Raw genomic sequence first — 26631 nt, 5'->3', positions numbered from 1 at the left:
ATCCTGTACATTTAAACAAAAATTCACGATCTACCATATTAATATATGTATATATTAAAAGACACATAAAATATAAATTTTGTTGTTTCGATATCGGTGAAAATATAAAAGTTATCTCGAGTCTATAATTACGCACACCATGTCAAAATGATCTCATCGATTATTTGCAACTGTTATTCGTCTGTGTTTCCATATTCATAACCTGAACATAACCATAACTATAATTCAATCTTTCACTTTCAAACATAGACACTTGTTACTATTACGTCACAGAACATAATAAATTAATTCGAGGTTAATTCAAGTAGCTTCATTCAAACAGATATCATAGAAATACAATATATAATTGCAAGAGATATAATAAACAAGTAATAATAAATAAAATAGATAATAGCAGATAAGATATATAGCAAAGCTAGTACATTCAATAATGAAATAACAAACGTAACTTTGAGTCTACAATTATGCACACCGTTCAAATTATCCCCATATTATAATTATTAAAAATATCCCCATATTGGATTAAAACAATAATACAATCTAAATCGGTGAACCAGTTACACCACAATTCAATCACCCTTCAGTAATCTTTCAGATGATCGTCTTTGATGTGGAAAATGTTTGGCCCGCGAACGACTATAGCATCATAAAACCGTCACTTATCAAAACATTGTTTTGTTACACGGCGATTCTATACAACATCGCTAAAAGACGCGGCCGCTAAACAGCGAGAATTTGTAGATTCCCGTTTGGACGTCTGTAATTCGTAATTAGTTACTGACCTGCGAAACAAACCGATAGATATAACCAGGAAGAGGGACGAGTTTTAATAGCGTAAGTATTTATTTTGTACGGCCGCGTAAATGTCACGTTTTAACGCGCTAATGTTTACTGCCTCCCGAAAAGTCATAACGAGAGTCGCGCGCTATGACTGCCGGCTGCTAGCGTTGCTTTTATATTTAGACGTGAGTTACGTATATCGCGCGCACGGGTCTCTCTCTCTCTCTCTCTCTCTCTCTCTCTCTTCGAGTAGTTACGTGTGGTTCTCAGTTGGTTAACGTCGTATTTACGCACATGTGCGTTTGCCGCGTACATAGACGCCGCCGCTCAATCTTCTAATTTAATGTCCATGAAATGTTATTTTGAGACGTGCCCCACCACCTCCCCCTCCCCCCCCCCCGTTCTTTATTGCAAGGAATCTCCGTTTCTGCGGGACGCGATGCAATATAAATACAGATACCAAATACGTATACGCTTGTACGATGTATAGCTTGTGTTACGTATGTTGTATGGAGAATTTGTACGATCGAGTTTCGGATCGTAAAAATTTAAATAAACGTTTGAATTGTATCTGTTATCTATTATTTTGGAAATTGTTATATAATTATAGTCAATCTTGTTATCTATCGTATCTATTATTGTTATGGATCGTAAAAATTTAAATAAATGTTTGAATTATTTGTTGCCTATTATTTCGGAAATTATTCTATAATTCTATTTAATTTTGTTATTCATCGTATCTATTATTATTTTGGATCGTAAAAATTTAAATAAATGTTCGAATTATATCTGTTAGCTAATACTTTGGAAAATATTGTATAACTATAGTCAATTTGTATATGTATCGTATCTATTATTGTTTACCTGGTTTATCTATTATTATTTATCTTATCTGTTATTATTTATTTATTATATCTCTTGCATCTGTATATGTATAGTATATCTATGATAGCTATTTGAATAAAATTACTTAAATAGTAGACTTAATTTATTATGTTCTGTGACGTAATAAATGTTGAGGATGAGATCATTTTGATATGGTGTGAGTAATTGTAGACTCGAGGTAACTTTTATATTTTTACCAATATCGAAACATGACAAAATTTATATTTTATGTTGTTTCTAATATGGAAATATACCAATATGGTTGATCGTTAATCTTTTTTTAAATGTACAATACGGTGATTTTTGTACGCGATCTCTAGTTTTTCTATAAATCTTGTGATTTCTTGATTATGCTATAATAAAGTGAGATCTTTGAGCTTTAATTTGAGCTATTAAAAGTTCAAAAATGTTGACGGGAACATATTTCAAATTGACTCGAAGGAGCTGCTCAAAGTTCAAATATTTCCTTCGAAGCTATCGATAATTCATGGTTTCCGTACATTATCACTAGTTTTACTATGAATCTTGTAATTTATCGATTATGCTATCTTTAAGTGACATCTTTCAGTATTAATTTGAGCTATCAAGAATTAAAAAATGATAACGAGAACATTTTTTAATATTGACTCGAAGTAGCTGCCCACAGTTCAAATATTTCCTTCGAAGGTATCGATAATTTCTCGACTATCCCATCTCAAAGTGAGATCTTTCAGCTTTAATTTGAGCTATCAAAAGTTCAAAAACATCCACGGGAACACATAATCTATAACAATATTGTTAAGGGTTGACAGCACTCGAAATATCAACTTGAAATATCAATGTACATATCTTGCAAGTTGTCTGCAGATAAATGTTTAACACTAAACATACCACCTTCAAACGAGCACTTTCTCAGTGTAGAGTTATAATAACAATTAATACAATAGCGTGAAAAATTATTACATAAATTACATCATTTGTGCAACTGTTACAACAAAAACTATACAAAATCTAAAGAAATCGAATCTTGTCACTCTTATCAAGAAAATCAATTTAACATACCAATCAATTTTATTATTCGAAATGTTTATCAACAGAAATTCTAACCGTGAAGGGGTAACGCTTTACCAATTAGTAGCCTGCGAATCTGATATTGAACGTAATCTAATATTGAACACAATTTAATATGTAAATAATGTAATATTGAACATAACCTAACAATACGTAACATAATTTAATATTGAATATAACCTTAATATTGTACATAATCTAATATTAAACATAACCTAACGTTGAACATAACCAAATACGTAACATAATCTAATATTGAATAATATAATAAAATACGTAATTGTAAACAAACGTAAACAAAGTTAAATTCCATAATAAATATTGTTAAATGTACAGAAAATTATCTATATTCTTTCACATCACACACAGAACATTCCAGTAAACCTAATCGAACATTTGAATGATCTCTCAGCTGATTCAACATATTCGAAAACCGGCGAAGCAAATTCCCGTTCTCCTAATTTTTGAAAATTGCCCCCAACGCAAACAGATTTCTGTCATTTTCCTCCGCGGCTTCAATCAACGGCGGGATTTATGGCTTCCTACGGTTATAGCCGAGGAAAGTACAGGATGTTATAGGGTACACTTCGGTCTTTACACGAATGAAGTGAGCGTTGCGGTTTCGATTTTCTTGCACGGGCATGCACGAAGGAGGGAAGCTCTTGGCCTGGCCGACGGTGGCTCGCCTTGCGAGTAGAGGCCTCAATTATTCCGAAACGTTTCGTCGAAACAGGAAACGATATACGCCCCGGCGTTTAGGCGCACGTTTCGATCCGACCCGAATTCGACTAATACGCACTCTTCACTTCGATTTAAGTATAGAGTTAGCGCGATCTCATCGAATCCAAATGAATATATCCCACTGTTCGCCGGCCGGCGATGTGTAATTTCGGGCAGCGAGGAATTATTCGAAGCTCGGAATCTCGCGGCTGAAAAATCGGTCCGAGTTAACCCGTTGCGCTGTAATAACTAAGTCAGGCTCGTTATACAGATTCCATGTACGATCTATTAAATATGAATATTATTCGTTTTTTCTAAATCGAAAGCGAATTGAATTCTTCTGTTTATTAAAGTGTAGAAATGGAAGTAAATAAATTCAATAGGAGAAAGAAAATTTATGTGGTACTACATATTAAGAAAAATATTAAGGATAAATAAGTGCTAATTAACGCAGCGTGAAAGGAGTCGTAGTGCAAGGGGTTAATATTACTTTTGATCAATATTTAAATTATTTAATATATTATTACGTATTTTATAATATTATTTAACATTAGGTTATGTTACATATTTGGTTATGGCGACTACTATAATAATAGATTATGTTTAATATTAGATTATGTACAATATTAAGGTTATATTCAATATTAAATTATGTTACGTATTGTTAGGTTATGTTCAATATTACATTATTTACATATTAAATTGTGTTCAATATTAGGTTACGTTCAATATCAGATTCGCAGACTACTAATTGGTAAAGCGTTACCCCTTCACGGTTAGAATTTCTGTTGATAAACATTTCGAATAATAAAATTGATTGGTATGTTAAATTGATTTTCTTGATAAGAGTGACAAGATTCGATTTCGAGATAATGTACAAAAAGCACGAAATATCGATAGCTTCGAAGGAAATATTTGAACTACGAGCAGATACTTCGAGTCAATTGTAAAACATGTTCCCGTGAACATTTTTTAATTCTTTATAGCTCAAATTAATACTGAAAGATGTCACTTTAAGATAGCATAATCGAGAAATTACAAAATTCATAGGAAATTAGAGGTAATGTACAAAAACCATGAAATATCGATGGTTTCGAAAGAAGTGTGTGGACTTTGAGGAGCCAATTTGCATAAATTGTAAAATGTGTTCCCGTTGACAATTCTGAACTTCTAATAGCTCAAATTAAAGCTGAAAAATCCCACTTTATTATAGAACAACCAAGAAATGACAAGATTAATACGAAAACCAGAGAACACATACAAAAATCACAGAAAGTTACTCGACATTTCCATTCGACTAACTCCAACAACCAAAAAAGAAAGTTCCACCAACATCAAGCCTCCTAAGAAGATTCCTGTATTTTCGTCCATAACCGCCCATTTCGCTATACCGCCAGACATCCTTCGTACGAGCAACCATAAGATCGAAGTCGAAAGGACTCGGGTCCCGCGCTGCGCAAGAAGATTGCGCTGACAAAAGGGATCTTTCTGGCCGTCGGTGAAATGCCTTGTGTCCGCTAAGGAGGCGATCATTTCGAGATTGTTGCATTCAATGCATAGCCAAGCGATCGGGCGATGCTTTCTTCCGCCGTCAGGATTCCTACATAATTGCATGCCGGGAACGACGGCGGCGACGGCGGCGGCGGCGGTTGCTTCGCCTTCGGACTTGTGTTCCTGTTCTGTTCGGCTCGCGCGCGCGCTCGGCTTGTCCCGAGGGCACACGCGCGGTTCCTCGAAAAACCGGGCCCCCGTAGAGGAGTGTAGTGTGTACACCTTTTCATTTGAACGCTTCCCGTAGCCGGTGTATACCTGTAATAGGCGGGCCGACGAGAAACACGGGACTTTCGAGATAATAAGAGATAGATAGGGATAGATAGAAGGAAAGAGAAAAAGGAAGAGAAAAAGAAAGAGAGAGAGAAAGAGAGAGAGAGAGAGAGAGAGAGAGATAAAGATAGAAAGAGAGAGAGAGAGAGAGAAGTAGAGGGAGTGAGAGATAGCTAGAGATAAAAAGTGTTGAATTTCAACAAATAAGTTGAATGCAAAAATCAATCAAATGGATGGTTTATTTATTTACCACCGAATATGTTTAAGATGTGAAGGCATGCGATGGTTTATTGAATCTCTTCTGATCGTTATTGTTTTTAATGAATTGATTCGTGTTAGTTACCTGAAATATCTCAGATAGAAAGGACGTAATTTATACCTTTCTTTAATTAATAAAAGTTCTAATAGTGTATAATAATAAATTATTCTCATAATCAATTTATAATTCTAATAAAAAGAAAGAGAGAGAGAGAGAGAGCTAGATATATAGCTAGAAATAGCTACAAAAAGCTAGAAAAAGAGAGTGTGAGAGAGAAAGACAAGGAGATAGAAAGAGAGAGGTGCTCTACCTTTCCATAAAGCCCCGTCTCGCCCCACCGCGCCTCCCTCCTCATCTAATTACTATAATCGTCCCCGGTAATAATTAGATTATTTTCAGTGTCTTCGAGCGCTGTCCCTCGCTGGTCATTATACCCGGCCCAAGTTACCATTATGTCTGCTCCATGGCCGATTCCACTCTCTGGCCCAGGCGCTCACGTCGACCCCACCGTGGCCCCAGCCGCCTCCTTTTGTTTGCGTCTCGTTCGCTCGATCCGACAGTTTTTGTACCCCGGTCCCTTCTTCTCGTTCGCCTCTCTCACTCTGTCTTTCTTTCTCTCTTATTCTTCCATCGCCCTAACGCGTTCGTTGCCTTCAATTACCGGCGACTTCAGATTTCTGAGATCCGCTGCTTGCCCTGCGGACCCAGCGCGGTTCTCTCTTTCTCTCTCTGGTTTTCGCCGAGACGATGGCCTGGGCCCAGGGATACATAATCTCGCGTGATTCTTAACGCAAAATTAGTATCATTGCGCTGCTGGGCTCGGTGAACACGAATACGCGGTGGAAATGATAAAATATCTTTGAAGAAGTTTATTTATTTTGTTTTGGAGGTTAGATATATGTGAGACGATGATGTGGTTTAATTTTGTGTGAAATTGAAACACTTGAAATTTAGGTAGGATAAATAAATAAATAGCTTTGGTGGCTGAGAGTGGGAATGAAATTTATTAGCATTTGATAATATTTAAACCGAATTTGATTTATTAAATCACCCGAAATTGTCCGGTGATTTTATACTAGTTTTGTGTTTGATAATCTTGTATCGTGTAAGCAGTTTTATTTTGTAAACCTTGAAAATTATATGCTCAATGTGAAATGCAAATTACGTGACACATACTGTAGATCGTTTAATAATTTATTGGATTTAGTAATCTGATGTTTACGTGGTGTTTTAATCGGATAGGTGTCATCGAAAAGTATGTTTCTTCAAAATATTTACAGAATACAATTCTACTCAAAATTATACAACCTGTCTCACAAAGAATTAAATTATACAATGTAAATGAATATTGTAATATAATAAATTATATAATATGTCTCACAAAGGATGTTTGCAAATGTATCAAACAACGAAATGAAATGTTTGGAAATGTCACAAACAAAGACCATACGCCGTTTATAATCCCAATAAAGATTTCACAGTTGTTAAGATAACAAAGAGAACTCAGGTCTGAAATTTTCTAACCTGAGTATATATTGCCTAAATTATCGGGGTGCCCATAGCAATCGGCAGGTAATGTAAACAGAGCTTAGGGTCCCAGTTTTCGTGTGAAATTGGCGGACAGGTCTCGGGATGGAAATACAACGCGACACATGTTACACGGTGCGAACATTGTGCGACACCTGTTGTGCTACATAGTAACTAGCCCTTTGTGGCCGTATCGTCCACGCTCAGTCAACGAAGCCATTTATTTATTATTTATCATTTAAATTTCATTTGTTTAATTTTTATATAAAAATATTTTATATAGTATTTTATAAGATTTGTATGGTATTTTATATAGTAATAGTAAATTTGTCTACAAGTAACGATACAATTATAGTAAATTTGTGTATGGTAGAGTTATAATTATAGTAAATTTGTATATAGTAAAATTCTAGTTATAATAGATTTGTGTATAGTAAAATTGTAATTGTAGGAAATTTGTGTACAGTAAAATTGTAATTGTAGGAAATTTGTGTACAGTAACGTTGCAATTATAGTAAATTTGTATATAGTAACGTTGCAATTATATTTAGTAAATTTGTAGACAGTAAAATTATAATTAAATAAAATATAATTCTGTGAAATTACAAATTACAAGATATTTTTTTCAAATCAAGCAAATGCATTGCATACACCACTGCATCTATGAAAAATAATAAATAACAAAAACTTTTTCATATTCTATATATAAACATTTATGTATAACCTCTTGAACAAAAAGTAATGCGATCTCCGTCGTGTTTGGACTCAATTTAATCAGAAAAGTCCCAGCAACCCACCTATACTACTATCATTTAACTATGACAAAAGTCATCAGAAATATAATCCCCCAAATCATTAAATATCAATAAAACACCATTCCGCCAACAAATTGTATCTTCGACCAGGAGACGTTGTCCCCATCGAAACTAAAATTCCCCATTCCGTTAAAACCCTTTAGACATTCAACAAAATTATTAGTCACCGCGAGCGGCTGAAACTAGGATCAGCTCGGATCGATCCGCTAATTATTTCGTCGTAGCCGCTTGGGCGCCGGAGTCTCGACCCAGTTCGCGCCGCTAGACCAGGCGTAGACGAACGGGACTCGGACTCGGGATCGATCGAGACTCTCTCTCGCCGCCGTTGGATCCCCTAGGAAAGTCGTCGCCGAGATCGCGGGATGATCGACGCGTTTACGTGGTACTAGGTAGAGCCGACGCGCCGACGCGCGCGGACCCCTCGAAATTCGATCAGCCGCGGAAGCACGACGGTCGAGCGATAACAAGATGATAACGAGGGAATACACCGGTAATTACCGGAATGATAATGACGAGGAGAACGACGACGACAACAACGGCGACAGGCGGATGGAGGGGGAGTAACGGGGTGAGACGACGCCGCGCGGCGAGGAATAGGGGGGGGGGGGGGCGATCGAGAGAGGAAGGGCGCACGGTCGAACGGGAAGCAGTGGAGGAGGTGGAGGACGATCAGCTGCGATAGGGATAATTAACGATCGCAATCGTACGAAAATGAGGACAGGGCGAGTGCGACGACGACGATAACGAGCGGTCCGGCGATCTTATTAGCGATAAGCGACGATAACGAGGACGCCTCCGTTCCATACAATAACGACGCCGTTCCGATGCTTGTACCGGACGCGAAAAGAATCCGCCGCGGAGATGCTGCGACGCCGGAGCGGTGGTGGCCCAAGAATGATCCGCGTTTCGAGTATCGAGTATTCTTCTGCCGGGGGATTCGCTCCGAAAAATTCTAGGGCGGATCGGGATGCTCGGATGGAGGTGATCGGGACAGGAAGACGTTCAACTCGCCGGCCACCTGAATATTTTCTGGCGTTAACGAGCGACCAGCAGACCCTACTCTCTCTCTCTCTCTCTCTCTCTCTCTTCCTTCCTTTCTTTCTCTCTCTATAGGTTCATGCGAAGACCCTTCGCTAGGAGCGATGTCGTTGATGTACCTTCTAGGTGCCTTCAGGAATACAATGGATGCCCTTTTCTGTGGACATTATGATCCACCCTTTTACTTGGGTTGGTATAATGCCGATTTTTAGGAGGAATTAAGGTTGTAGTGGAGGATAGGGTAGGGAGATATTTAAACATATTAAACTCAAATTTACTACAATTGTAGCTTTACTATACACAAATTTGTTATGATGATAACATTATTTTGAACTAATTTGCTATAATTATAACTTTAGCATACACAAATTTACTATAATTACAAGATTGCAATACGAAAATTTGCTATAATTACAACTGCACTATCCACGAATTTACTATAATTACAATTTTACTATCCACAAATTCATTATAACTATAACGATACTATAAACAGATTTAGTTAAATTATAACTTTACTATCCACAAAGTTACTATAACTACAACGTTAATGTACAAACATTTACTATAATTACGATTTTATTATCCACGAATGTACTATAATCTTTAAAATGCACAAAATTTACTATAATTGTATCTTTACTATTCACAAACTTGCTATAATACTAATTGTACTATCCACAAATTTACTATAATTATAGCTTTACTATATAGAAATTTATAATAATGGTAATTTCATTTTGTACAAATTTCCTATAATTATAATTTGGTATCCACGAATTTACTATAATTATAGCTTTACTATGCACAAGTTTTGTTATAATGGTAACTTAATATTGTACAAACTTGCTATAATTCTAATTGTACTATCCGGAATTTTACTATAATTGTAGCTTCACTATACACATATTTGTAGTAATGGTAACTTTGTTTTGTAAAAATTTGCTGTAATTATAATTTTGCTATCCACGAATTTAGTATAATTATAACTTTAGTATACACGAATTTACTATAATTACGACTCTACTATTCACAAATTTACTACAATTACAAGGTTGCTATGCAAAAATTTACTATAGTTACGACGTTACTATACAAACACTTACTATAATTAAGACTTTACTATCCATATATTTATTATAATTTCAACATTACTGCACAATCATTTACTATAATTGCGACTTTACTATACATAAATGTACTGTAATAGCAATTTTACTATCCACAATCTTACTATAATCTTTAATATACACAAAATCTACTATAATTGTAACTTTACTATTCAAAAACTTGCTATAAATTACAATTTTACTATCCACAAACTCACTATAATTACAACATTGTCCTCAAATCGGCTACAACCATAACCCCACCATCAATAATTTTAATTAATTATGAAAGAAGACATCAATTTTATTACTGTTATTATTATTATTATTATTATTATTATTATCATTATTAGTATTGTAATTATAACTATAACTAGTAGTATTCCATTTCTTATCATTCAATTATTAAATCCAACGCCTTCGGAACTAATTCCTTATTTTTTTTAGTACACGAATTAATTCGTATGGTGGACATGAATGGATCTGATGTCAAAATGAGACGATACAGTATAACATATCTCCATTTATTTCTATCCTAAATCATTTTCGGCTGTTTCATATTCCAATTTATTTAAAATCCTTAATCTCGTTCTTCGAGAGTATCCTCAGATAGTTGTCCACGGCGCGCACATTGTCGCCGTATTCGGTAGTCCGAAGACGATGCCCCGCAGATCGTTTTACGGCCCCGGCCAAGACGCAATTACCTGCCTTCGCGCGCACCTTCGCCCCCCCCCCCCCCCCCCCGACTTTCGAACAAATGTTTCCGTTATTATCCTGGACGTTGTACGATCGCTTCCTAGTCGGCCTTTCGCAGTAAAGACTGTTTTCTAATATGGCGTCCCATCGGCCCGTTCCGCGAACAGGGAGCCGAGAGAAAGAGAGAGAGAGAGAACAACCCGCCGCCGCCGCCGCCAGGCGTTTATTACGGCGAACAAATCTTCCCGCGAGAGGGTGAGAACGTCCGCGCGGAGGCGCGCACCGCCGAGATAGCAATGTTTTATTTTATTGTCGCTGGCCAGTTGCACAGGAATGCCGGGAGAACGATGCTAGGGGAGGCGGTTGATGGTGGTTGATGGCGGAGGTGGAACAGTGTCTTTACCATCATTATGGACATTCCCCCGAAGGCGAGGATTCTACTTGCCGGAACAAAGGAGCGGAATGTCGACGCGAAAAACGCTGCTAATCGTTGCGTAATCTTCAAGGAAATTGCCGGTCGATGGATCTCGGTTGACGGCCGAAGTGGAGAGGATGCTTCGTTTGCTGAGGGCGATGCGTTGCTCAGCTATGCACGGATGCGGAGAAGCGGTTATCAGAGTTCTGAAGCTTTTCTATAGTGCGTAGATTTCTTATTTAAGCATTATTGTAATAATGTTAGGAATATAGCTTTATTTTAGGTAGATATAATGTTAGAGAGAAGGATTTTCGCTGTCTTGAACTTCTGCATGTAGATTAGGATCTTTGTGCAAATAGAAACAGTATGTGTTCTTTCATTTCTTAATAATTGCAACAAATTGAAGAAAGTACATTGGTATCTATCATTCATTTAAATTTTCCCAATGTCTTAATTGATACCTATTCATTATTGTCATAAATACTTAAAACCTACAGTCTCAATTTTACTGTGGCGTCACTCCCAGTCTTTCCAATTTCTAGGTTAAGTTTAAGTTTAAGTTAAGCCTGGTGAGTTAAATTACAATTCTTCATTTTTTCATAAATGCATAAAATGTATAATTTAGTTATTATTGTGTAATGTCTTGTCGATATTAGGTTATGTCAAGTTAATATCTACTTTAAACTACTTAAAGGTTATTTCAATTTCTTAGATTAAATTCATATCAGATTTAAGTTAGATTTAGGTTATGTTTATTTTAAATTATTTGGAGGTTAAGCAGGTTCTTTAGGTTAGATTTAGATTGGCTTTAGGTTGTATCTACTTTAGTCTATCTAAAGGTTATTTACATTGTCTAGATTGTACTTAAATTAGATTTAGGTTAGATTTAAGTTAGACTTAGGTGATGCTTATTTTTAAGCTGTTTAGAAGTTAAGTAGGTTATTTGGTTCGATTTAGATTAGATTTAAATTAAATTTACTTTATGCTATTTAGAGGTTATTTATATTATATAGGTTTAATTTAGATTAAATTTAGTTTAGATTTAAGTTATATTTTGTTTATATTTACTTTAGGCTATTTAAAGGTTATCTAAGTCATCTAGATATAATTTAGATTAGATTTAGTTTAGATATAAGTTAGATTTAGTTTATACTTATTTTTGGCTATTTAAAGATTATTTAGGTCCTCTAGGTTTCATTTAGATTAGATTTAGGTTAGATTTAAGTTAGATTTAGTTTATTTTTACTTTATGATATTTAAAGGTTATGTAGGTCACTTAGACCAAATTCAAATGACATTTAGGTTAGACTTAAGTTAGTTAAACTTAGGCCAAATCTTATCACATACAAGTAACATTATACCCACATCCATTACAAAAAAAACCATTAAAAAATATTACAAAATCTCCAAACAAATGAACAAAATTTAACATTTCAAAACAGTCAATGTCTAACCAAGGTTCTTACCTAGATAAGTCGCGGTCATCGGCAACATCTCCAGATAGGCGACCATTCCTGAACGTCGAAAGGGTTGACGGGTAGGGTATTGTCCCCCCCCCCCCCCCCCACCCCTCACCCCAACGAAAGCGGTTCTAGGTGAGCATATATTACCGGGCGGTACGGTTGTACATTGGAACACACTCAGGCCCTTAATACGTATTTAATTAAGTATGCCCAGTGAGATAGGGTGAGAGGGGGGAGAGGGCTAAACGAGGAGGGGTTTATAGTTGTTGGATATCAGTGCGGGGCCACCATAACTCTGCGCCACCGGGCGTCACACACGGCCGAGCGGCAAGGGCAGCGCGCCGCTTATGCACGCGTACCCCAACGCGATGGAATTTCATCCCAACCGTTACGGCATAAATCTCCGGCGCATTAACGCCCCTGCGGGCCAGCTCGGCTACCCCCACTCCCTCCGCGAGACCACCTTGGACAGGGGGGAGAGGGGAGTCTATACTCTTTCCTTCGCCGGAAAATATCGACTTTTTTTCGGAAGCTGCTCAGGCGGAGCAATTTGAAGAGAGATATTAAAGGATCGTTGCTGTTTTATACGATTGTTTACGGGTAATTGATTCGGGACTAATTGTTATGAATTAAGTTCGCATAATTTATTCGTAACTAGCAAACCTGGCGAACTCCGTTTCGCCACCAGATGGCATCGTTTTTTGTAACATTTCGTTTGGGGATTAAAAGATGAAGAAAAGTTATTTTTTTTGTTTTATAAACCATATTGGTTTGTAGTACATGCTATGTATCAGAGATGGCGCTGTATGTGAAAAATGATTTTCCCTGTTTTCCTGCTTTTCTGTTGAAATTTTTCCAGAATTTTGGTTGCTATAAACCTCACGGAGCCCGAGACCTTTCCTACGAATGCAAAACCGTGGAAATCGGTTCGTGCGTTCTGGAGTTATAGCGTCAGGAAGGAAAACTCGACTTATTTTTATATAATAGATTATGATTCTTATTAGGGTTTATTTTATTCGTAATTAAGATTCTTATTAGGGTTTACTTTATTCGTAAATAAGATTCTTGTTAGGGTTTATTTTATAAATATTTAATATTTAACTCTATTTTATAAATATTTATTTTTTGTCTAATTGAAGATGAATTAATTAGGACAGATTTTAGGGGAGAAATAGCAACAATAATTTTAATTGTTTTAATATTAGGTTGGCGAGTATGGAATGTCGGATTTTTAAGTGTATAATATAAATAATAAAATGAAATTCTTTTGACAAAATCTTCTGCGTTGAAACCTTGATTTTGAGTTATAGACGATATGTGACTATAGATGAGATTATGCCAAACACAAAAGCATAATGCCAATTCGATATTTTGACGCATCAACCTAATTGTATTAGGGTGTCCCATAAGTTTTTATCTGCGCCACGCAGTATGTATACATATAACCTCGAAAGTATGCTCGATAAAAATCCGTAAGCAACAAATATCGTCTATTAATTTTGCTTAAAAGAAGGAAAGAACTTATGGGATACCTTAATACGTTCAGCAATAATTTACATCCCTTCAAAATTTATACAAAAAATAAAAAAAATATTATATTTGAAAATGGACTAGCCGAAGCACAATTCTTAATTAAGAATTAGTTATCAACTACGCACACTTCGCGCTCCATTTTTTATATACATTTATTTCATTTAATTCTAGATTTAACCCTTTACACTCCGCGCCATCATGGATATTACCTACCAGCGCTTATGAACATTTATATTATTATATAGTATACGTTATATATGTATATACAATATTATTATAATAACATTCGATTTATATGAATTTGTAGACATCGAGAAATGGCTGCAAATCGCTAATAAACTTCAATGTTTAGTCATATACTAGAATCACGATGTCGCCTGAGAGGGGATAACGGACTGGAAAGGGTTAATAAAGAGACTCCTAAGAGGATAGGTAAGGTTATACGTCGAGAACCGATTATTTTCCACCGAAAACGACAAATAGCCCCTTGACGTCACCCCGTCCTTGATTTTTTAACATTTTTCTTTTTTATTTATGTTCGTGAATACATATTTCGCTCATTATTCCCCGAGCTGTCCCACTTAACCTATGACCCCCGCGGACACGAGAATCGAGGCCTCGCCGGCGCGATAAATCGTTGGATTCGGTGACTTAAACGGCCGCGACGTGTGCGTGCGGCCAGCGATAAGGACACTCGAGGGCTATACACCGATGCTCCTTTTTTTATACGCGAGCCTTCCGGCGCCGCGGGATTTGTCCTGCATAATATATCGGTTATAATGGCCCCGCGCGGCTCCTCCGGTAATGGCGGACACATTTTTCCCCCGGACTGGCCACTAGCGATTTCGTGTCCGCGATGCTCGTGGCTACTGCGAGATAATTAGCTGGCAGACGCCTGGCTCGGACCTCGTTCTTAGAATTTTTGGCACCGACGGATTGTTAACAATGTTGGTTGCGGGCTATTTCACGAGGCAGATATATTTTGCAGTAAATAAAAGAAGTAAAAGAAATAAAAGAAATAAAGGAAATAAAAGAAATAACAAAAATAAAAGAAAAAAAAAGAAATAAAGGAAATAAAAGAAATAAAAGAAATAAAAGAAATTAAATGAATGAAATAAATTAAATAAATAAATAATGACTCATCTATGTTATATATAAGTCATGGAGTTTTTTGAAAAGTCAAGAATAATTAATTAAATAAAGTGTAATAAATATGTAATAAATATGATGGAATTTTTCGAAAAGACATTGTTGCTTGCAATTTTTAAAATCTATGAAAATACTTATTAATACCTATTATATTGATCATGTAATGCTCGACTGTCAAAAATAACTAAATTGCTTTAAATAAAAATAATGGAATTTTCTGAATGAAATCTTTACTATTCCGAATATTTATAAAAATCTATGCAACACGGCGAACGTTCCGTTACCAGATACAGTTGTGTTTTCTTTCAAAGTATAGTGTAATACGGTTCCCAGATGTCGAATACGTTAATACAATGGAGGAGGACGCGTATCTCTGTTATTCGAACGCGAAGAGTCTCCTAACGGTAAACCGCGTCGTCCACCCGCGTTACAAATATATAATGTTTATGCGCGCGATGTTTACTTTTCCCGTATATTCGATCGAACGCATTCCGATCATAACAACGAAGCGACTACTGCCTACGATTGTCGATCATAGCGCGCGCGCGGCCATTGCGTAGCGGAATTTTAGGTTCGCTGAAACAGCAAATGTCGGTGAGAATTCGACTGTGAAAGCACGTGTAAATATCGAAACGAATTTAAAATGAAATTACGGTGAACGCCGTTTAACCCTTTGAGGTACAGGATTTCAGAAAATAAATGGATTTGTGGTTGTGGAGAAAATTTGTCGCGATTTTAATTATGTGAGACTTGTGTATTTTTATTGGAAGAAGGAAAAAGCATAAATATATAATATTTCAATGCAATTACTATTTAAATATTCAAATAAATTACTAATATTCAAATAACCTTATAATAGTTCAAATATACTATTTAAGTATATTATTCAAATATATTGTTTAAGTATAATATTCAAATATATTATTCAAATAAATTATTCAAATATATAATGAATAATTATTCTATGTACTATTTATACTATTATTCTATACTATTATTCAAGAATACTAGTTACTATATACTATATGTATAGTGTATGTAAACATCACTATTTTTAATTACGTCTTTAGCATAAGCATAAAGAAATATTAATTTAATTGAATTACTGTTTAAATATAATATTCAAATATATTATTCAAATATATTGTTCAAATATACAATTCATATATATTGTTCAAATATACTATTCAAACATACCATTAAATAAATATATTATACTACTACAAAATATATAAAAAAAAATAAAAATATAAAAATAATTTTTGAACGTGTTATAAAAATAATAATGGCGCCAAAGGGTTAATAGTTGGTGAGGTTTTAGGGGAATATTTGTACTTTATATTTTTATCACGTTCGGTTGTTAGTTAATCGTAGGTGCTCCTCCAGAAATCGCTAAACGGCGAAACAATCCCCGCGAAGAATTAAATAAACATTCCGGGTGGCCGGGAATAATCCGGGCAACTCGGACTCCTTTACGACTTCCATTATCTGCTTTCCCGATCCATTAATCACGCCGGTGGAAATCTAGCGTCACCTTCGACGACCTTTCGGGGGGGTCGAGTGCCGAGGCAGAAGCGGAGGGGGATGAAGGGTCGCTCGACATCGAGGAGTCCTTGTTACCCAAAGATCACGCTCTCGTTTGTCCACATCCCATAAATCCCATAAAGACCCAAGATTTTGCGAAACAATCTAGTTTTAATATTTAAAAATTTCAAAGTTTTTGTCTGTTGATTTGAATATGGTTTTGCGACAGAAAATTATAAATAGCAATAGTGTTTGCGAGAAGAATTTTTGGTCACTTTAATTTTGTATAATACTTATTTAACCTAAAAGATTTAGGTTAGGTTCTATTGTTCTACTTAACCTGAAAGATTTAGGTTAGGTTCCACTGTTCTACTTAACCTAAAAGATTTAGGTTAGGTTATACTGTTCTACTTAACCTAAATGTTTTAGGTTAGGTTCTACTGTTCTACTTACCAAATAGACTTAGGTTAGGTTCTACTGTTCTACTTAACCTAAAAGATTTAGAGGTTAGGTTTTACTAAGAGCAGTTCTTGTTACTATTTAAAGGATACTTAGGTGATTTATTTAGATTAGATTTCGGTTAGATCTAAGTAAGTTTTAGGTTACGTTTATTTTACTTTACTTGGTAGTTAAATAGGTTCTTTAGGTTAGATTTAGATTTGATTTAGGTTATACATACTTAAAACTATCTAAAGATTACTTATTTTATTTAGACTAGATTCAAGTTCCATTTAGGCTAGTTTCAGCTTATCTATTTTCCAAGTTATTTGGAATTTAAGTAGGTTATCTACGTTAGATTTAGGTTATTTCCACTTTAGACTATTTAAAGGTTATTTAACTTACTTAGCTTAAATTTTGTTCAGATTTAGGTTCATCTTAAGTTATATTTATACCAAATCTAGTCATATACAGGCCACACATTATACCCATATCAAACATAACAAAACCATTACAATTTATAATAAAAATCTCCGATAACCTCAATATCATAACCGAGTGTACTTAAGGGAAGGGGACGAAGGGCCTCTCGACATCGAGGACTCCTCGTTACCAAAGATCACGCTCGTTTGTCCACATCCCATAAATCACTTCGTCCCCGTAGAGGGGCAGAAGTGTGCGAACGGCCAAGGTGGGGTGGGGGAAGAGGGAAGGAAGAGGGGACGGGGGTCGAGTTTCGGCGCGAGGAATTTGCTTAGCGCGACCCACCGCGGAAAATTGATTTTCGAGGGTGCGGGGCGAAAAAACGATCGAGACGGGAGGTCGAGCGAAAGGGGGCAGAGGGGTCAAGAAAGGGGGGGGCAGAGGGGTCGAGGGAGGGGAAAGAGGGGAGACAGGTCGCGGCACGGAAAGAAGAGTAACCTGGCCGCGGAGATAAAATGTAAAGGTGTTTGGCGCCGCTCGCGTATTGGCTCTCTCTCTCTCCCTCTCTCTCTCCCTCTCTCTCTCCCTCTCTCTCTCCCTCTCTCTGTCTGTGTACCGGCTTCGACCCCTGACGGCCCCCATAAATATCCGACGGTGGCAGCTTGTTACTCTCCGCGCGCCATGCGAACTTCAAACCGACCACAACACTCAATAACCCCCCCCCCCCCCCCCCCCCCCCCCCCTCGAGACTACTTATCCGTCGCGCGTTCCCTCGCCCGTTCAATTACCGAATAATCCGTAGGAACTTGCTCCGCCGACTGTTTTATCGTGATTACAGGCCACGCCTCTGCCGATCCTCCTCGTTCGCGCGAACCTAACCTCTACGCCGGCGAGTCTTCACCTGCGAAGATCTCTTCCCGATTGTATAGGAAGAATTTAAAGTTTTTCGCAACAGATTAAGGTATATGTTTATTCAGATTTTATTTGATTTATTTCGGTATACGTTAGTGTAATTTGTATGTTTTATTAATTTGTTTATTAAGTTGTAAATTGTTGCGGGAATGTAATAGTTTGGATGCCCTGTTCTTTGTATGGAATTATTTTGACGTTTCTTGGTAATGTTATTTAATGATACTGTGCTATGTGCGATGCTATACTATATAGAATACTATACTATATACAGTACTATACTATTGTATATAGTATATAAAATATGAGATCATGTTCCATGGACTGACATCAGATACCCAAAGATGACATGATTTAATATGGTATATAGAACACTATACTATATATTATAGAATACTGTACTATACTAAACTATACTATGATATTATATACTGTAATAACTATACGATAATATACTGAAGATCTGTAGGTGTTCTACTGAAAGTGTGCAACTCAATATGTTTACACGACATAAACTATACTAAATGGAAAATAAAAATAATAAAATGACATAACCTAGACCTAATCTGCTGATTCGATGATTCTCCATAACCTTTTCAATTATACGTAATTATTGTAACATATCTCGGTATTGTTACACAAGAATACTATACTATATACAATCCTATACTGTATAATATACTATACTGTACTATAATATTATATACTGTAATAAAAATACTATAACATCCTAAATAACTCTATAGTCATACAACTAAAAATTATTGCTACACTATACTTTGCTGAACTATACGGAATGGAAACTAATAATAATAATAAATAATACTAAAAAATAATAATGACCTAACCTAGACCTAACTTATTGATTCAATGATCCACTCTCAGTCTTAATATATGCTTTTATAAAAAAACTTTTTCAATAAGAGAAATATTGGAATTACAATAATAACAATACCGTACTGTACACACTATAGTCCTACACTATACTATAATATTATATATTACAAATAGCAATTCTATAATATTCTAAATAACTCTATAATGTTTTAACTAAATATTTTCGCAAGGCTTAAACTATTCCAAATAGAATACAAAAATAATAAAATGACCTAACCTAGACCTAACCTACTAATTCAATGATTCACTCTCAGTTTTAACACGTGTTTTTATAAAAGACATTTTCAACAAAAAGATTGGAAATATTTAAATTAATTTTAAGTTAAAAAGCTTCCGAGATTCAATTCGATTGGTTCTCGTGAAAGCAAAATGTTCGACAAACCTACCTCTCGCAATGTCGACGACGAAGCTACATAATCAACGAAAGCAGCAGATTGTTTCGCGAAAGCTTGCGCCAATGTTTTTTCTTTTTTTGAAAAATTCATCGACCGAGAGCAATTCATGAATCGACGCACTTAAAATTTTAATATCGTCCTTTCCCCTCTTTTTCAGCGACGTAACGCAGCTTTTCAATTAGGTATCGCAGCTGCGGTGGTAAATAACGTTTCATCGGCGGGACAAAGCGAGAGAGAGAGAGAGGGGGACCCCGCGTATTGTAATGAGACCGCGGATATTCATACAAGAGAGAGAGAGAGAGAGGTCACCAGTTTTCCCCGAGTAATTTTTCAAGAGCGTAATTAAATAGAGTTTTTTTCCTTGGCGCTCCGTTCAAAATGAACATTTTTATTTCGCTGTGTTTCCGCGTCGTTGAATACATGAATAAATGCATAGAATCAACGGGTCTACTTATAATTGAATGCAATATTGATGCCGACAGGGCCAGTTCTATATATGGAATTTAGTCCATTAATGTCGCTGAATTATTTATCAAAGAGGGCCGTGGGATAAATGTTCAATCTGCCATGAGTATCATAAACACGAATCACTTTGCGATCGTCGATCTTTCACTCTTTAAACGAGAGGTCTCGAGACCGGCGAATAAACACCGTCATTTTGCAACGTATTTACGTCCGTAAAATTGCTGCGGAAAGCTGATAGTTGCGTTTATAAGTTATAAAAATATCAGAATTATTAATTTATTAATTACAGAGGTTAAAAATTATCGAACATTGCTCGTATGATGCAGTACACGAGTGCGATAATTGTCTCAAGGGATCTCATTGAAAATTAAATAATTCCGTTATTCTGCAATATTTACAGTTTTTAAAAGTTGCAATAGAAAGCTGAAAGTTTCATATACGTCTTCCAAATGTATCAGAGTTTCTACTTTTTTAATTATACATGAAAAATTTCCCTTACATTGCTTATTTCCCTTGCCTCGGCACGCCCATACAATATTCATCTCGAGGGAGCTCGTTAAATAGTAAATAACTCCGCCATTTTGGAAATCTACAATATCAAAAAATTGCAATAGGAAGCTCATCGTCGCGTTTATATTTGTGAATTATATCAGAATTTTTCCTTTGTCAATTACCCGTGAAAAAAATTCTCAAACATAGCTTGTTAGCCCCGTCTTGGTACACACATAGAATATTCATCTCCAGGGACCTTATTGAAAATTAAATAACTCGGCCATTTTGAAAAATTTACGATATCTAAAAATTGCAATAGAAAGCCAAACGTCGCGTTTGTATTTATGAATTATATTAGAATTTTACTTTCGTTAATGACCTGTGAAAAAAATTCTCGAACATTGCTTTTTATCCTCGCCTCGATACATCTATAGAATAATTATCTCAAGAGGCCATATTAAAAATTAAATAACTCGGCCATTTTGAATAATTTGCAATATTAAAAAATTGCAATAGAAAGCTGAACGTCGCGTTTACGTTTGTGAATTATATCAGAATTTTACCTTTGTCAATTACCCGTGAAAAAAATTCCCCGACTGCAGGGGTGGCAACCCCCGTCAGGGTCACTTACACAAGTATACCCGACCATACACACGTACACATGGTTGAAAACTGCCAAGGGCCCCGTGTGCACCGTGAAGATCGATCGACCGCGAACAAATCAAAAGCTTCCGGTTCAGCGTCGCGGGTCCGTAAGCAATTCGAAAAAAGAGAAAAAAAGGAGAGAGAGAAAGAAACGCGAACCCCAGACTGGAACGAACCACTAGAAGAGTGTATTTATTATTACGACCGGCGAGTAGGATGTTTCGCAGGGGTAGGCGTAGGAGGCTTGTGAAACGCGAGTGCATAAATTACGAGGGTGGACGGGCCAACGATAATGGAGCACTTCAGCGCCGATAGAGAAGGGTGCATATTCCGGAGCCCCTGGTGCGGCCGCCGCCGGACAGCTGGATATTAACTTTGTTTCTGGAAGCTGTATCCTGCCGTCTATCCCTCGATCCTACCTTGGTCACTCGATAAGTAACTTACCCCCACCGTTCGCCGCCCCCCTCAAAAAGTGCATTTACATTCGCGAGGCGAATGCGCGGCTACTGTGTATTTTAACACATTAAAGGCGGGGGATCTTGACGAAAGTATGCTAGGTAACGCTTCAAACCACAAAACATACTAAATAGAAATGTAAAGTGCGCATGGCTTGCGCATAGATTGCGCAATGAGGTTGCAAACCGTACTAATACGATTCCCGCCTTTAAGCTACAATCGAGATAAATTGTATTACTACGACTCCCACCTTTAAGCTACAGTCGAGATAAATCGTAGTACGACGACTCCCGCCTTTAATGTGTTAATAATGGTGTGAGTAAGTTTCTTTAAGTACATGAGGTATTATATCATTTGTGATTTTTTTGGTGATAACTTTTTATTGGTATTTAGTATGTTAGGATTTTAAGATTCAGTATTTTAGTATTTTAGAATTCAGTATTTTAGAATTTTAGTATTTTAAGATTTTAAGATTCAGTATTTTAGTATTTTAGGATTTTAGTATTTAATATTTTACTATTTTACTATTTTACTATTTTACTATTTTATATTCCAAAATTACTTTTAATAGACATCGCCAAAACTTAGATTTAAAAATTTTTTAAAGTGTAACTATTATATGAGTCATGAGACTCAATTTCATAAGCATGAATTAAATATTGTTACACAAAATGGAGACAATAAAAGCCAAAAGAATTATCAGGGTATCCTATAAGTTTCTTTCCTTTTCTGATGTTAAATGAATACACGATATTTGTTGTTCAAAGTGGATTTATTATGTTATATATGAACCGTTCTGTTCTTTAACCTTCTTCCATCTCTCAGGAAGCCTCATTATGCCCTCTTTTCAAAATTGTTCAAGCTTATTTGCAAAATATTCATCTAGGTGCGTTTTTATTTCGCTTATGGATTTCAAAGATTTACCGCGGAGAGAATTTTTTAAGAGAGGAAGAAGTGATAATTGGGCGAAGCAGGGTCTGGGGAGCTAGGAGAATCAGGTAGAACGTCCCAATCAAACTGTAATAATTTTTGCATTACGGCCAACGCAGCATGCGGTTTTACGTTGTCGCGATGGAAAACAACGCCTCGTCGGTTCGCCAATTCTGGCTGTTTTTCTGCTATGGCGGCTTTTTAATTGATCTAGTTGATTGCAATATTTGTCAGCATTGATCGCATCACCTTGAGGAAGGAGCTCGTAGTACACTACACCTTTCCAACCCCACCAAATGCACAAAAGAACCTTCTTCGGATGAAGTCCAGGCTTCGTAACAGTTGAAGGTCTATTTTCCTTAGACCAAGTGCGTTTTCGATGCACAATTTCGTATAAAATCCAAGTCTCGTTTAAAGTGACAAGCCTCTTTAAGAAAGCATCCCTTTCACGGCGCTGAAGAAGCAAATCGCACGTAGAGACTCGGTTCATAAGGCCGGTCTCTGTCAATAGGTGTGGAATCCAAACTTCATATCGATTCGCATATCCCATCTTGATTAAATGATTATGTACCGTTGTCTAGGGAATATTAGTGGCATCCACTATCTCTCACACACTACATCGCGGATTTTCAGTGAGCACAGTCTTGATAATGTCTGTATCCGTCGTTGCTGGACGGTCTTTGCGGTCTTTATCTTTCAACTCGAAAGTGCCAGCTCTAAATTTTTTAAACCAATTGCGGACTGCCCTAACCCAGAAGTATCTGCGATCTTAAAGTACCTAATAGCTTGACATAACCTCAAATTAAGAAACCTAAAAGTATCTGCGACCTTAAGGTATCTAAAAGCTTGACATAACCTCAAAACTAAGAAACCTAGAAGTATCTGAGATCACAAAGTACACAAAATCTTGACATAACCTCGAACCTAAACATAACCTAAAAGCTTGAAATATCGACGAACCAGAAGTACCTTGTCACCTCTAAATTTTTTAAACCAATTGCCGACGGTTCTAATAGTCGTAGTATTGCCTTTTTTAAAGCAATGAAGTATAACATGTCGCAAATGCTTCTTTTGGGTCTCCACATTGAACGGTGCAGAAAAAATTTGAAAAGAGACTTTGTCACCAACGAAACGAACTTTGAAAGAGTTCTGGGACAACTGAAACCGATGCCATAAACGGCTAAGAGATAAGCCTGCATGTTTATATAAACACAGCCACTTAGAGTCACTCATAGCGTGGCGTGGAAGAAACTTATGGGACAACCTAATAGTATAAGGTTTATCGATGAACATTGGTGGTCGTATCTGTGCCGAGTCACACTCAGCATAGGACCGCTAAGGATGAAACAATAATTTATATCTTATCTTCGACGATATCTATAAAAATAATTTTCGAACGTGCCACAACAATTACAATGGCGCTGCCGAGTCGCCGCTCGATTGCAAAAGGTTAAAATCAGATTTCCGCGAAAGCGAGCGCGACTCGTCGTCGACGGCGTTGCATCGATCCGTCGCGATATCGGATAGCGATCAATTGGCGGGCGAGGGGAGATTACGCGGGGGGTAAAACAGCGGGGCGCCGTTCGGCCCGTAGATCTAATCAAAGGGCAATCGATCATCGCAATGGCAACGTTCGATCACCATTTGTCCCCGTTAGCCCGTCAAATTAGCCGGAATGTCGGAATCGCGTTGCGCCCGCGCGCGCTTTCTAGGGATTCCAAGCGGGGGGCGGGAACGCGCGCCGCGACGCTCGAGTCGAGTAGTGGGGGGTGTTTAATAAGAAAATATTTAATCCGCAGCCGGTCCGCACTGCGCAATGTACCGCGAAATTAGGAGCCGGGCGTCTATCGGTCAAGGTAAATGCGGCGCGCATTAGACGGAGCCTGCGAGTTCACTCGATCCAAGAGAGAGAGAGAGAGACAGAGAAATCGAGAGCGAGAGAAATCGAGAGAGAGAGAGAGAGAGAGAGAAAGAGAGTGATAGGGAGAGGGAGAAAGGGGGTGGCAGAGTCGGCGATGGAGGTTCGGGGGTGGCTTTCCAGTGGGTGGCAGGGCGAGGGTGGTCGGCGGAGCGGGCGGCGGGAGCCTAATTGGTCGAAATTAGCAAGTTTAGTCATTAGTGGAGTTTCCGGCGGTGGCGGTGGGTCCACTTGACTCCACTTCCTGGGAAAGGAAGGACGGAAGGAAGGTGTGTACACCTACCATCGGTTACGCGGTGCCTCTCCCTCTCTCTCTCCCTCTCTCTCTCTCTCTCCCTCTCTCTCTCTCTCTCCCTCTCTCTCTCACTCTCTCTCAATCACTCACTCACTCTCTCTCTCTCTCTCTGTGGTGTGCGCCCGGCCCGCGCGTCACTGTTTGCCGCTCCGAGCGCACACGTATGCTACAGGGGAAGTTTGCACGCGCGAGCGCACGGGCCCCGGTATATACGTCACGAAGCACTTCGTGACCGCAAATAACTGTTTCCATTGGAATCCTGCGGTTTTACACCTTACCGTCGCCCGCGATATCAACGCCTTAACGCGTCCTGTGTATTTAAACCGTGTTACCGCAGTTTCGAGTAACTCACGACGTACTCCTCTCTCGGATCTACGAAGCGCGAGTCGCCTTTTTCTCAGAGCGGGATTCTTGTATCGGAGACGGTACGATAATACAGGGTGTCTGGAATTGTTCTGACAGAAATTTTGCCGTGTTTTTTGGGTTCGGTTGAATAGGAAAGTCGTGTTGAGGGAATATAGTATGTGTCAAAGTGCAGGTTATGGCGGGTGGTTTATTTAAAGTTGAAGGGCTTTGATAGGGTTGGTGATACTAGCAATGTTTCCGGTGAAATTTGAATGGTTTTTAGGTATACTATTAGCTTATTGTTATATATATAGTTAATATAATTATATGTAATTACTTTTATTTATTATAAAATTGTTATATATAATTATAGCATCAAGCATCTGATGAAAGTCAGGGGGAACATTCACAGGGGAACTAAAGCAGACTTAACTCATACTTAACTCAGATCTAATTCAGATGTAGCTTAGACTTAATATAGACGAATTCACCATTGAATTCTACAGTACCTAAGAAGAGTTATATTAAAGTCTCTTTGCACCAATATAGGTATTCATGTAAGCCCAAACTAACTCAGAACTAAATCAGACCTAACTCAGGGCTAATTCAGATGTAACTCAAATTTAACATGGATGAATTTATCATCATATCGTATAGTATCTAAGAGAGGTTATGTCAAAGTTATGTTACATTCTTTTTATAGTAATATAGAAATTTATGTGAGCCTAACCTAAGTCATACGTAAATCAGACCTAACTCAGACTTAACATGGACGCATTCATCATTAAATTCCACAGTAAATAATTAAATAAATAATTAAGCGAATAAGTAAATAAGCATATAAGTAAGTTAGTAAATAAATATATAAGTATTTAAATAATGAAGTGAATAATAAGTAAATAAATATATAAATAAAATCGTAAATGAAGAAGTAAGTAAGTAAGTAACTAAACAAATAAGTATTTGAATATATGAGTAAATAAATAAAATTTATGAGTCGTAGTAGTACCTGAAATTTTCATATCTCGTCCCGGCTTCGTTTTTAGCAACGTAATGCAGCTTTTCAATTAGCTGCTGCAGTTGCAGCGGTAAGCAAAGTTTCATCGGCGGGACAAAGCGATGTTACCGCATAAACCGAGTTACCGCAGTTTCGAGTAACCCCCTCTCCCTCCCCCCTACCCACACCTCAGCTTCCCACTTTGGAGGCTCTCTTTTCTGAAGCTCGCTCTTCTTTTT

Source organism: Augochlora pura, chromosome 11 (assembly GCF_028453695.1).
Source record: "Augochlora pura isolate Apur16 chromosome 11, APUR_v2.2.1, whole genome shotgun sequence".
NCBI classification, from domain to species: domain Eukaryota; kingdom Metazoa; phylum Arthropoda; class Insecta; order Hymenoptera; family Halictidae; genus Augochlora; species Augochlora pura.
This window is presented reverse-complemented; position numbering follows the sequence as displayed.